The 13738-nt window shown below is 38.6% G+C and overlaps 1 protein-coding gene across 1 annotated transcript in view; it reads left to right on the plus strand.

Moving 5' to 3' along the window:
- Window positions 1-2336: 2336 nt before the first annotated feature.
- Window positions 2337-13738, plus strand: part of LOC114647325 (adenosine receptor A2b-like) — a 37527-nt gene continuing 26125 nt past the window's right edge. Inside the window, exon 1 of the mRNA XM_051934303.1 lies at window positions 2337-2736. The gene's annotated coding sequence lies outside the window, so the exon portion shown is untranslated. The remainder of the gene's footprint in view (window positions 2737-13738) is intronic.

Raw genomic sequence — 13738 nt, forward strand, 5'->3', positions numbered from 1 at the left:
ACGGCTTTCTGATGTTATGCACCTCAAATCTGGAATAGCTGACCGATAGAAATGTGCCAGGCTAATACAGTGGAGCACTTTAAAAAACTGATAAAAACACATTACTGTAACATGGCTTTCTCATGGCTACATTTTAGTGTAACCCTGATATTCTGTATATACTGTCACAAGAATGAGTCGGAGACATCATAAAGGGTTGGGGCAGCCACCCGTATATTATGCTCGGCTGCAAAATTGCTCTTTTTATGCACACAATGTGTATAGTTCAGAGTCCAGAACAGAACTGCCTGCACTGAGGCAAGATGGCAGTTTTAAAGCCCTGGAAAGGAAATTACGTCAGCGTTGCAGGAACTGGGAGTGGCGTCCTCGTGTCCGGAAGTGACGTCATCCTTGGGGCCGGCAAGATGCGGGATTTCCCGGGAAAGGTCTGCAAGGGACTGAGAGATACAGTCAGTACACTCCGCCGCCCCCTGGCCTGGCGTAGAATTACAAGTGTTTAGGCCCTTCAGCTGTTTTCCATGCGCACGTGTGTGACAATACATTGAATTATCGTGTTTATCATATCTCCTCAATCCATACTAACCCCTACTTTCTCTGCTGTTCTTTTTCCATTTTTCTGTGGTGCCAATCTGCGCCACCACCACCACCACCTGATCAAAGCACCGTGCTGTCCCTACATTGATGGATTGAAGGCCAGAAGTCCACATGACCATCATCATCAAGTTCTTCCATGTGAAGCCTGAATACCATGAGGACTGATTGTGAGGTCATTTAAGTGAGGTAGAATGCCCAGTGGGGGCTGGGTGGTCTCATGGTCTCAGAACCCCTGCAGATTTTGTTTTTTTTTTTCTCCAGTCCTCTGGAGTTTTTTTTTTGTTTGTTTTATCTGTCCACCTGCCCATCAGACCTTACTTTATTATTTGTTATTTAGTATTGGCCAATCTTATTTTTATATTTCTATTTTTTATAAACTTTTCTTTCTCTGTAAAGCACTTTGAGCTACATCATTTAGTATGTAAATGTGCTATAGAAATAAATGTTGTTGTTGTTGCTCATGTTTTCCTTATACCCCAGTGGAGTTTCCTCCCAAATTCCCAAACATGTCCATTTTAGGTTAGCTGAAGTGAGTGAGTGAGTGGACACCATGATGGATTGGCACTTCATCCAAAGTTGGTTCCTTGCATTCAGTGATACTGGAAATAGGCTCTAGCCCCCTGGATCCTTGAACTGGACTAAGTTGGTTTGAGTTGTTATGTCATCTTGCCTTCAAACTATTATACACAACACAAAGCAATGCGCTTTTCTGGTGACCAATTCTCTTGTGTTTTATATCTGTAATTAATTTTGACTACTTTGCAGAGATCTGTCTTCAGTTTGACATCCATCCATTATCCAACCCGCTATATCCTACCTACAGGGTCACGGGGGTCTGCTGGAGCCAATTCCAGCCAACACAGGTAGGAAACAAACCCCAGGCAGGGCGCCAGCCCACCGCAGGGTGCGCACACACACACACCCATACTAGGGACAATTTAGCATCGCCAATGCACCTAACCTGCATGTCTTTGGACTGTGGGAGGAAACTGGAGTAATGTTTGACATTAAAGAAACTTCTTCTGTTCATCAGTGTCAAAAAAGCCAAATGAAATCCACTGGGATTCAAAGTTTTATAACAAGAAAATATGAAAATGTCCAAGGGGGGTGAGGACTTTTAATAGACACCATGTTGAGTTGCATTGAATAAGCTCTAAGATGGCCCAACTGTCCATCCATCCAGCTGTTTCATGAATTTGCTTACCTAGTAACGTTTCATGGGACTCTCACCACTAACAAGTGAAAAGAAGGAAGGAACCCACCCTGAGAAGAATCCCCCATCTCTAGAGAGCACACTCAACTATCCAATCATCAAACATCCAGGCCATTTGTTCATTGCAGGGTTGACAGAATCCAGAATTTGTCTAGGGTGGGCTCCTCTCCTATGTCCAGCGCTGCCATGATAGTCTTTCCCTTCCAAATTCAATCCACTGGGATTCAAAGTTGTATCGATAAAATGTGAAAAGTTCAAGTTTATGGTGGCACTGTAGGATAATTATTCCAGCAGCCAAAGTGTTGGCAGGTGAAATGACTGGCTGAGGGTCGCACCATGAGAGGCTCAACCTGTGACCTTGGGTTATGTGGGCTGACATTTTATCCACTTGACCTTTTATATTTGTTGTTTTTTTAAGTGTGGTCGCAATCCGCAGTTTAAAGTGAGCTCACTTTTGAGCAGGTGAAGATGGCAATGAGACGTGAGGAGATGCTGGGGGTCTTTTTCATAAGCACTTAAAAACATCTGCTCATTTTGCCAGCCACAAGAATCTGCTTCACATTTGTTTGCCTCCTCTTCTAATGCCAGGACACAATGTGCTTATTAATCTTTTCTTCTTTCTGTAGTAAGCCTTTTTGCTCTTTATCACAGACAAATAAGCAGGCTCTGCAAAATGATAAAAAAAAGGCCAGGAAAACAGAAGGTGTGCAGAGAGCAATGGAAGGAAAAAATAAAAACAGGGAGGAGCCTGAAAAAGAGAACAAGCGAGAGCAAGAGATTAATGTTTGCTCGCTTTGTCATTCACATTCATTTGTTGACTCACACTTCATGGCTCCCCTCTCTAATGCACATTTACCTCTTCCCACACTCCTCACTTGTCTACTCCTGGGACACGAGCACCTGGCAGATCTGATGCGAATGCTTAAATGGTGAGTAACTCTGCATACTCATTTAGAAGTAAACGGTTTATAATTTCAACAAGCTACAACTGACCACTGAACTTTGTTTTATCTTGGAATTTAATCGATTATATGGGACAGAGACAGACAACCAGGAATGTAGCCATCAGACGTGCTTATTTTATCAATAAGTTGTTGAGAGTCTTTTACATCTAGCACCTTTTATTTCATTATATGTATGTATATCTATTTTGATTTTTCTGTATTGCATATAGCATCTTCCCTATCATCTATCTGTGATTTACCATTGAAATGTGGTCTGGTATTCAGTTTGCTTATAGAGAAGTGGAAGCAAACTGGAATCTGTTAAGTGGGACAGTGCTGTGTGTCTATCTATTATATAGTGCCTTTCATATCTATCTATCTATCTATAATATAGTCCATTTCATATCTAGCTATCTATCTATCTATCTATCAAATAGTGTCTGTCACATCTATCTATCTATCTATCTATCTATCTATCTATCTATCTATCTATCATTTAAAGGCTTTTGCAGGTGTTTTGAGTTAATTAGCTGATTAGAGTGTGGCACCAGGTGTCTTCAATATTGAACCTTTTCACAATATTCTAATTTTCCAAGATACTGAATTTGGGACTTTCATTAGTTGTCAGTTATAATCATCAACATTAAAAGAAATAAACATTTGAAATACATCAGTCTGTGTGTAATGAATGAATCTAATATACAAGGTTCACTTTTTGAATGAAATTACTGAAATAAATCAACTTTGTCATGATATTCTAATTTTATGACCAGCACCTCTATCTATCTATCTATCTATCTATCTATCTATCTATTGTACGTTTCTGCTCTTCCATTTTTTTAATAAAGGCCTGACTTTTGCTGATGTGCTCCTTCGGTCAGCTTGTGTGTTGCTAATAATCATCTTGACTCTAATATGTCTGACTGCTCTTTTCTACTCTGGAGGAGATTATTTTGGATTTAGAGAATGTGTGTATACAGCATTACTATTCATCCCATTAAGATTATTTAGATTTTTTTTAATCTAGTAGGGGTACCTGGTGCTGCTTTGGAGTGGGAGCACCAACTAAATTCAATTTTTTAATTACAAATGCAGTTTGTCCTGATTTTCTAACCAAGAAATTTAGCTGAGCCAGACATTATCAGGGGCCATTAAGCAGCAGGTGATGACCAATTTTAAACCAACAAAAACGAATGTATTGAAAAATAAATAGTGTTTATTCATTGTTTCCCTTTTAAATTTTGTCACATTTAACACAGGCACATAAAAAAACAATAACAAAAATATATAATTGAATAGAATCTGATGTAGTAGTAATATTTTTTGTTTTCACTTTTGAAATAAAAAAAACAAAACATTTTGGTCATATCTGACCTAAAACAAAATAGTGCACAGTATTAGCAATAACATTTGTTTCCTTTTTCAAATAAAATAAACATTTTGGTCGTATAATAATAATAATAATAATAATTTTTTACATTCATATAGTGCTTTTCTCACTACTCAAAACGCTTTGCACTCCACGCAGGGAGGAACCGGGAAGCAAACCTCTGATCTCCTTACTGCGCTTCTATTGTTTGGGAGAAAGCACATTGTGAGGGCTCAGGATGACAGGGGAGCGAATTGTAAAATAACAGAAAGAGACAGAAAAGCCTTTTTTTTTTTTTTTTTGGAGGTCGAAATGTGGTTGCTTTTAATTTTTCTCTGCATTTGGGCCACTCGGAGGTTGCTTCTGGGCCGTATGTGGCCCATGGCCTGCCATTTAAATAAGTGGGCCTAAGGTGTTCCGCTGTACAAACTGGGTAATCTGTACACATTTTGGTGTAGAAAGGCTCAGCAATGTGGATTGAAATACTGGACAAATATAACCTGAGGTACCCAGTGCTGCCTGGGGTGGGAGATGTTATTAAATTGTGGAATAAAACACAATCAATGGTGTTCACGTGTCCAAACTGGGAACCTGTGTGCAGTTTGTTGGAGATCAGTCTGGGTTTGCATACTAGACAAACACATATTCATCTTTATATATTTGGCAAGATTGTAATCGAACTGAGCCAATGAAAACATACTGCAGTTTCCTGTATCAAAGAATGATGTTAATGAAGGATAAGTTTAAGTTTTCAGTAAAACAAAGAGAAGCTGTTAGTAAGCCTGAGATATATTTACTGTACGCCTGTTATACTTCAAGCCAGGGTTCTTTGCCTGGCTGAAGTTCATTTCCTTGTTTTAAGTTCTTTTGTATGTATGTGTTATTTATTTATGTTAATGTCACTTTTGTTAATCATTTGCTTTGTCTTATATGCAAGTGTTATTTTCCATGTGTTTTGTGGGAGATCCCCCAGGGAATGCCCTGAACCCTATAAAGGTGGAGGTTATCCCAGAATATCTTGCGATCCATTCGAATGCGCCGGGGAGTGGTGAGTGTTTATTGAGATTTTGCTGTGTCTCGTGTGTATTGTGATTTTCTGGAGTTTTGACCATTTTGCTCTGTTTCATTACTTTGTCCTGGATTTCAAATCGGGGCTTTGTTCACATTGGATTGCCTCTATTGTTACAGGCAATGCCTTTTGCCTTTTTACAGCCAATATCAGTAAGAAAGAACTAAACTAGAGAGTCTTTAAACGTTTCTTGGGCAAACTGAGAGATTCAGAGCTTTGGATGGATGTGGACAGCTCATTCCAACAGTCAGGAGCTACACATGAAAAGAATCTGGACTGAGATTTGATACCACACAGAGGTGGCATCACTAGACGCCATTGATCAGCAAATCTGACTGGTCGGGAAGGAGAATAGGACCTCACAAGTGTCTCCATATACACAGGCGCTGACCCACTGACTACTCTGTTGGCAAACATCAAGAATTTCAAATTAATGTGTGTTTCTACAGGGAGCCAATGTGATGATCTGAGAAGAAGAGGGACATGTGCCCACCTTGGCTGGTTGAACACTTGGTGACCCATGTTGGTGCTCCTGCCAGCACAGAATTACAGTAGTCCAGCCATGACAAAACCAGAGCCATTGTAATCCATTGGCTGCTTTATACAATGTTAATGGGAATTTTGAGGGCTGTAGGTAAAGAATCTACCATTAGATTTTGAAACTAATCCTTAACTTTGTTATTTTCTCTTTACCTTTCTTGTCATCATATTGTGTAGATTTGACTGGCTTCTTTTTGTTATCTGGTTGCTAGGGCTGCCCTTGTATCTCTAGGGGCGTGTTTTTTGAGGCCACAAGTGGCCCCGCCTCTTGGGATTCCACCCAAGAACTTGTGAGAACTGTACAAAAATGTATAAAAAGCTAATATCATGTCAACAAGGCAAAAATAACAAAAAATTACAATAAACATTTGAAAAATACTTTAAAATAAATTAAGAAGACACACAACAGGAAAATAAACAACGCCAGGAAATAACCCCAGCTGATACGCAACCTTAGAGGGACATGCTTCTCAGGTGGCCGAGGACAGTTGGAAGGGACAGGGCAACCTGCACAATTATAAAATATAGAATCTGAAAATGCCTTCTGTTCATCACATTTTTCTAAAACAAGGCATGTTAACATATAATTCACAATAGGAAAATCCAGCATATCACAGTAATGGACAATACTGGAAATATAAGTGTTATGAGTTATAGTTCCTAAGCACAAAGTGTACCAAAATTAATCAAAATGCCCACTTGGGAAGGAAACTGCTAAACCCCAGCTAGTCAAAACAAGAGAAAACATTGAATTTTTATAAATAAAAAGATTACCACGAAAAATACACTGTGAAGAGCACAAAGGTAAAGGCAATCCAAAGCAAACAAGTCCCAATCACAAATCCAGAAAGTGAAATCAAAAACAGAGCATTAGGACAAAAACCCAATAATTCACAAATAATCAAAACAAAAAACAAACATATACACAAAAGAACTCACCACCACCACCATGAGCACATTAACAATGAACCGCAAGGGACTGGGGAATTTCTTTAGCCTTTATAGGACTGAGGGTAGCTGGCCTCACCACAGGGGAGCGACCACCCACAAAACTTAAGTAATACAGCAGAAGGTACAAAACTAAATAAACCACACTGATAACCTTAAAAATGAACAAAACAGACATAAATTATATATTTGAACCCCATCCTGGCTGAAAAATGACAACAAGGAAAAAAACACCAATCATCAATAGAAAAAGGCAAAGGCAAAGAACACAAAGGTTATTTTATAATTAGAGGAAATTAACATACTAAATAGCAAAGAATGGGAGTAAAGCACAGGAAAATACCTCCGATATGGACAGAATTAAGTAAGTATATCAAATAGGTTAAAATTAAAAATGAGCAAAACTGCAATTTATGAATATGTGCCTGGGGAATGCTGTATAAACTCAAATTCCAATGTAAGAAAATGCTGCTGAAATTGAAAATGAAAGTAAATAAAAAACAGATGTGTGTTAGTGCAAGGTACTCATCAATCAGGAAACACAGGAATATCTGATGGGTACCAAAATCCATCAGAAGTGGGGGGGCACAGACAAAGCACTTAAGACAAGAGCTTACAGGAGGCCGCACCTTGGCTACTAAGGCCCATTGATGTTGGTGTGTGACCTCCAGCAACTGCTGGGTAGGCTCCCGGCTTTGAATCGTCTTATGACACCGGGGAAAGTGTGGCAGGTGGTGTTGCTACAGTCCTCAGATGGACAGCGTGAGGTAGAGCTGGTGGTGTGCATGTGCAGGCTCTGGGTGAGGCAGCCAGGTGCATGTAAAACTGCAGAACATCGCGGCAGCTGAAGCAGAGGACAGAAGGCTCAACCATGAAGGCATCAAAGGCCCTTTTATTGGCCAGGCTACCACCAACCTTGCCAAGTCCATTCCTCCATCTCTTGCAACCCCAGGTTGTTAAAAAACCTAAGTACTGGCTCCAACTTTGACCAGCATCACAAAGTACAAGAGCAATTTTTAAAGCATTAGCAATCCAGAAGGGCACTAGCCAGAACCATTCTTAGCAGCGCCCACTATAGGACTTGTTCCCACCTTGTATTCAGTGCTGCTAGGCTAGTTATGGGATCCCCATGTTCCTTAATTGGATGAGCAGATTAAAAAAAATAATGGAAAGATGGATTTGCAAATAGCATCAGGCACGCTGGTCATGTAAGTGAAAGGGTGCTTTGCAAGAATAAATTAAACTGAACGCGTTATCTTTTTATATTTTGATATTGTACACAGTAGCTTTGTTAGCTGTTATCTCCTATGTAATAATTACTGATTGTCACGAAATGAAGTTTTTCATAGCTATCTGTATGTAAACTAATTGATAAAATTATCACCAAAAGGGAGGCTGGCATGTCTCCCTGACTGTCTCTGACAATAACGTAATGCAGCTACGGTATTTCTACAAATTAGCGAATAGAGGTCTAAATATAATTAAGGACACCAAATAAATGTCTCTCAATTTATCAGAAGGCGGAACACTTAACATTTGTACAGCTATTGCAGTCTTATGTTTAATTTTCTTGCTTTATAGTCATTCAGGTGTGTGTTCAGATCAAAGTGCCAACTATACTAAATTTAAAGTCTGCCTGTCTATCTATCTATCTATCTATCTATCTATCTATCTATCTATCTATCTATCTATCTATCTATCTATCTATAATATAGTGCATTTCATATCTATCTATCTCTCTATCTATCTGTAATATAGTGCATTTCATATCTATCTATCTCTCTATCTATAATATAGTGCATTTCATATCTATCTATCTATCTATAATATAGTGCATTTCATATCTATCTATCTATCTATAATATAGTGCATTTCATATCTATCTATCTATCTATAATATAGTGCATTTCATATCTATCTATCTATAATATAGTGCATTTCATATCTATCTATCTATCTATAATATAGTGCATTTCATATCTATCTATCTGTCTATCTATCTATCTATAATATAGTGCATTTCATATCTATCTATCTATCTATCTATCTATCTATCTATCTATCTATCTATAATATAGTGCATTTCATATCTATCTATCTATCTATCTATCTATCTATCTATCTATAATATAGTGCATTTCATATCTATCTATCTATCTATCTATCATTTGAATAATAGAGACATAGCCACTGGACGGACACACAGACACATATCCTTTTATTAAGATGAATGTTTTATGAGTGGGTCTAATGTTGTTTTTATTACCATTATATAAACATTCACTTAAAAAAAAGGATTTAGGCACATCTGAGCAGTCACTTGGTAAAAGAGAAGTGCCTGGGGGCTAGAAAGTTGCAAATGTGACTCTAGTCTTCAAGAAGGGAGACAAAATGCATCTTGGTATTCACAGACTAATAAGAATTACTTCTCTACAATTTAGAATTATGGAAATTAAAATAATAATTTAGAAAAGTACCTGTATGAAAATAATACACTTCAATAACAGCCAACGTGGGTTTAGAGGAGGAAGATCTCACCAAATCAATCTTTTAGGCAAATGCAATAATTGACAAAATCAAAGCATGTGACACAATTCACTTGGACTTTCAGAAAGCCTTTGACTCAGTCATCCCACACCAAAGATGAATTCTGAAATGAGAAGCCGAAGGCATCAGAGGTAACCCACAAAACTGGATCTCTAGTTGGTCAACCAGCAGGAGATAAAGAATACAGATAAGAAGAGAATGGAAGAGAGGTCATTAGAGGGGTCTGTCCTTGGACTGTTACTTTTTCTTATTTATATTAATGACAGATTTCAGTATAGTTAATAAACTTGTGAACTTTGCAGATAATACTAAAATTAGGGAAATGTGTCCACTGGCTAAGATTTGGTGTTTTTAATACTGACGGCCGTTTTCTTAAATTCTATCTTGTGGCATTTTCTTGTTTCAAGGTATCCATAATATTAGTGAGTTCTAACTGCATTCCTCCACTCCCATTTGCTTTTTGCTGTTCTAGTGATCTCTGCTTCAGCTTTGGATTGTTCAGAATTTAAAATTTTGGGATTTTTCCAATAGATGTGAAGTTTTGGAATAAGGATTTTGGCATGATTATACTATTGTTGTCAGTTTTCTGAATGTATTTAAAGGATAAGTTTGGTGGCAGCATGGTGGCGCAGTGGTAACGCTGCTGCCTAGCAGTTAGGAGACCCGGGATGGCTTCCCAGGTCCGTCCTGCGAGGAGTTTGCATGGTCTCCCCGTGTCTGCGTGGGTTTCCTCCCACAGTCCAAAGACATGCAGGTTAGGTGCAGCGGAGATCCTAAATTGTCCTTTGTGTGTGCCCTGTGGTGGGCTGGCACCCTGCCTGGGGTTTGTTTCCTGCCTTGTGCCCTTCTATTGGCTCCGGCAGACCCCCATGACCTTGTAGTTAGGATGTAGGGGGTTGGATAATGGATAAGTTTAGTATTTTTCAAGTCAAATTTTCTTTTTTTTTTACAATCACGGTATAATTTTACACATAAAAGTTTCTTCTAAAGTGAAGCATTTTTCATATGTTTTAAAAATATTTTGTCTGTTCTTGTAGTTTACAATGGGGATGAAGGTACCCAGAGTCTAAATGTGAAAAGAAAGGCTTCAACTTACCAAATATGTCAATTTTTCAAGTCATGAATGTTATCTTGTACTGATCCCATCTTGAAAATGCACACATACTGCAAATCAGCACATCCATTTAGCTTTAGGATGGGGAAAAAGGATAAAAAATCAAAACTCTTTTGTACGTTTCAGCCATTTTAAAAGGACACAGTCTGTGTGCTTCACCTCACTGATCATCTACCTTTCAACCCCAGGGGTGCAGTCTAACCTTGAAAATTTGTCACCAAGTGATTTTATTGAGGTTATTGAATGTTGATGCCCACATGTGAATTGCTGTGTCTCTTCTGTAGACAACTAGACAATAATAGCTGAAAACAGTGACACAATTATGCATAACAAGCTGTGGATGTAGTTTACTTCACAGAACATGATGGACTAATCTTCTTGGGTTATTGACAAGGATTACCAGGTCATTTCAGTATTCAGTGTTAAAACAAATAGTGTTTCAAAGTTAAACACACTCACTGACACCAATAACTACATAAATAAACAGGGAAAACATGCAACAACAAAGCGGACCCTGGTGCTGTGCAGCTCTTTGCTACCGCTGTTTATATTTTACATCTCCACTGAACTTACTAGACTTTAACCCAGTTAAAATGAAATTATATGTATGTGTTGTTCTTTAGTATGCCAAGTAAAACAAAAGGGAGGAAAAACACAAAGCAGCAGTTTAGTAAAGAGAAAGTCCACCTGATACTTTGGGCCTGGTTCCCCTGGTTCAATATAAGGTGAAGTTATCGGCTCATCTGTGCCCCCCTTCTTTCCCACCCCAAACACCAAAGAGCGCTCTCAATCACATGCCCAAAACCATAGACATATATAGATAGATGCCGCATTCACTGTGTTGCCCAGTCGACATGATACGTCAGTGCGTACGCCATATTGCGAGTGGCAAAAGTGCCATTTAAACTAATACAGGTAAACGTGGAAACCGGGTTTCCTGATGAAAAAACAATAATGGTTAAAACAGTATCATTTACATACAACAGATTTTGGCGAATCGTTTAATATATGCAATTATTTATATCCATTTATACACTAATAATAACAATTATTAAATAATAATAATAATTATTATTATTAAATAATTCCTCCCATATAAGTAACATTTCTCAGACTGCTTTCTTCCATCTCCAAAACATTTCTAGACTTTGTCCTGTTCTTACATAACACAGTACTGAAGCATTGGTTAATGTCCTAGTCACCTCACATATAGATTACTGTAATGCTGTTCTATCTGGCATCCCACAAAAACGTCTCCATCACTTACAACTTCTTCAAAATTCTGTTGCCAGGATAATAACCTGCTGTTCTAAATCCACTGAACATATTACACCTCTTCTCTCTCAACTTCACTGGCTCCCTGTTAACTACAGAATACAGTACTAAATACCGCTCTTAACATTTAAAGCTCTCCACAACCTCACTGATCTCCTACAGACTTGCACTCCTCTCATTCACTCAGATCCTCATCTGCAGCTCGACTTTCTGTGCCGCACATCAAACTCTGTTCTATGGGAGCTCGAGCGTCTCTCATTGTGCTCCTCAACTCTGGAATTCTCTTCCCTCTTATATATATCAGCTTGATTCAATAACACATTTTAAAACTACCCTCAAAATCTTTTCAAACTGGCATATCAACTGTGAATTTTGCACTGTTACTGCCATTTATCTTTGTTTGTCTTTCTTTTAACATTGAAATGATACACTCAATGACAAAAATAAACAATTTTATTATATACAAATTGGCTTAATAATTTCTGAAAACACTTCACTCATTCCTCTCTCAATCTCTCTCCTCTCACGTGCACACACACACAATCTGGTTACTTAAATATATAGAGGATAGGATCTAAAATCCATGAAACAGAACTGTCTTACATAGCTTTTTCCGTGTGTTGCCACTCTGTAATTTAAGAGTATTTAGTCTTGCAATATGGTGCAGCCTTAGTTTGTAAAAGACAGACACAACTAAACACATGAGCATACAGTGATGGTTGTCAATTTCAAACTGTGTTTCCTCAATGTGATCCTTGAGAAAAAACACATCATCTGAACCAATCTCAGCCTGAACAAACTGACTGATCAAAGATACACTGACAGCTTGTCCGATTGTCGACTGTCGGATAACACGCTCAGCTACTTTAACCACCTTGACTATACCCTCAGAAGGAATCATCAAACCTCCTTTGTTTTTCTAATGTGAGCGAGTGGTAGCTTTGATCATATGATGCCGGTACAGCATCTGTTACCAAACTAGCACGGCACACATCACAGGACAGCTTTCTCAAAATCCCGTCTAAGAGTTACCTCCCACTGCTTCCTGAGGTGGATTTCTTTGGGAAACTTTCAAAGTTTGAGAAATGTTAACAGCTAACAACAATCTACAACAACAACAACATCTTAACACATAATTCGCCTGCCTCCTCACTCCTTCACTCACGTCCGTCCGAAGCCGAATGCGCAGTTGCCTTCTGCGCAGCTGCCCGAAAAACCTTACGAGACCGACATCCAACCTCAACATCGCGGCAGGCGGCGGATTTACGGCCGCAAAAATTCAAAGAGAAAGGCGACTTCAATTAAAGCTCTAGAGGCCTGAAAGGCGATTTCGACTACAGCCCGAGGCCTAATTACACATTCTGATTCAATTACACATTCATTCAATACACCTATATCAGGTTTGTGGTGCTTATAGTTATTACTATTCCATATTGTACTGGAACATTCATCATTCAATATTATACTATAGGCCTGGAAAATTCATCAACTAACAGTACAAGCCTGTACAGTAATGAGTAATGTGGACTACAACCATTACAAAACAACTTCTTCATTACTTATCATTTGTTCTTCATACACTGCTGACACAAACTCGTGCCCATTTCATCTTAAGTTGTCGAAACGGGCTCTTTGTCAAGTTTATTTATATAGCGCATTTTCATACAAATAATGTAGCTCAAAGTGCTTTACATAGTTAGTGACTAAATATGATTAGCCAAAACGTTGTTTGGAGGCTCATTTGAGCACATAAATGCATAGCTTTGCTAGCTTAGCCTGGCGTAGCTAAAGTTAAAAGATTATAAAACGGGATTTTCTAATGGCCAAATATAACCAAAACAATTGTTCAGCTTTACCTATGAAATGTAATCCCTGTGATCTAGTTTGGAGCGTACAGCGGTTTGTACAATCCCAAGCAGCACGTGTGAGGCATCTTTATCCATTACTTCACTCCACAGCAGTGCCACTCGCAATATGGCGGCAACGTTGACGTATAATGCTGCTGGTCATGAGGCATCTAGTAATTCTATGTCTATGCCCAAAACCTCAGATTGTCTTGCTCTTCCTTTTTGCCCACACTTTCTCCCTCACCACAAGTCACCTCTTCACCGTAAACTCAAATGGC

This window comes from Erpetoichthys calabaricus, chromosome 1 (genome assembly GCF_900747795.2).
Source record: "Erpetoichthys calabaricus chromosome 1, fErpCal1.3, whole genome shotgun sequence".
Lineage (NCBI taxonomy): Eukaryota > Metazoa > Chordata > Cladistia > Polypteriformes > Polypteridae > Erpetoichthys > Erpetoichthys calabaricus.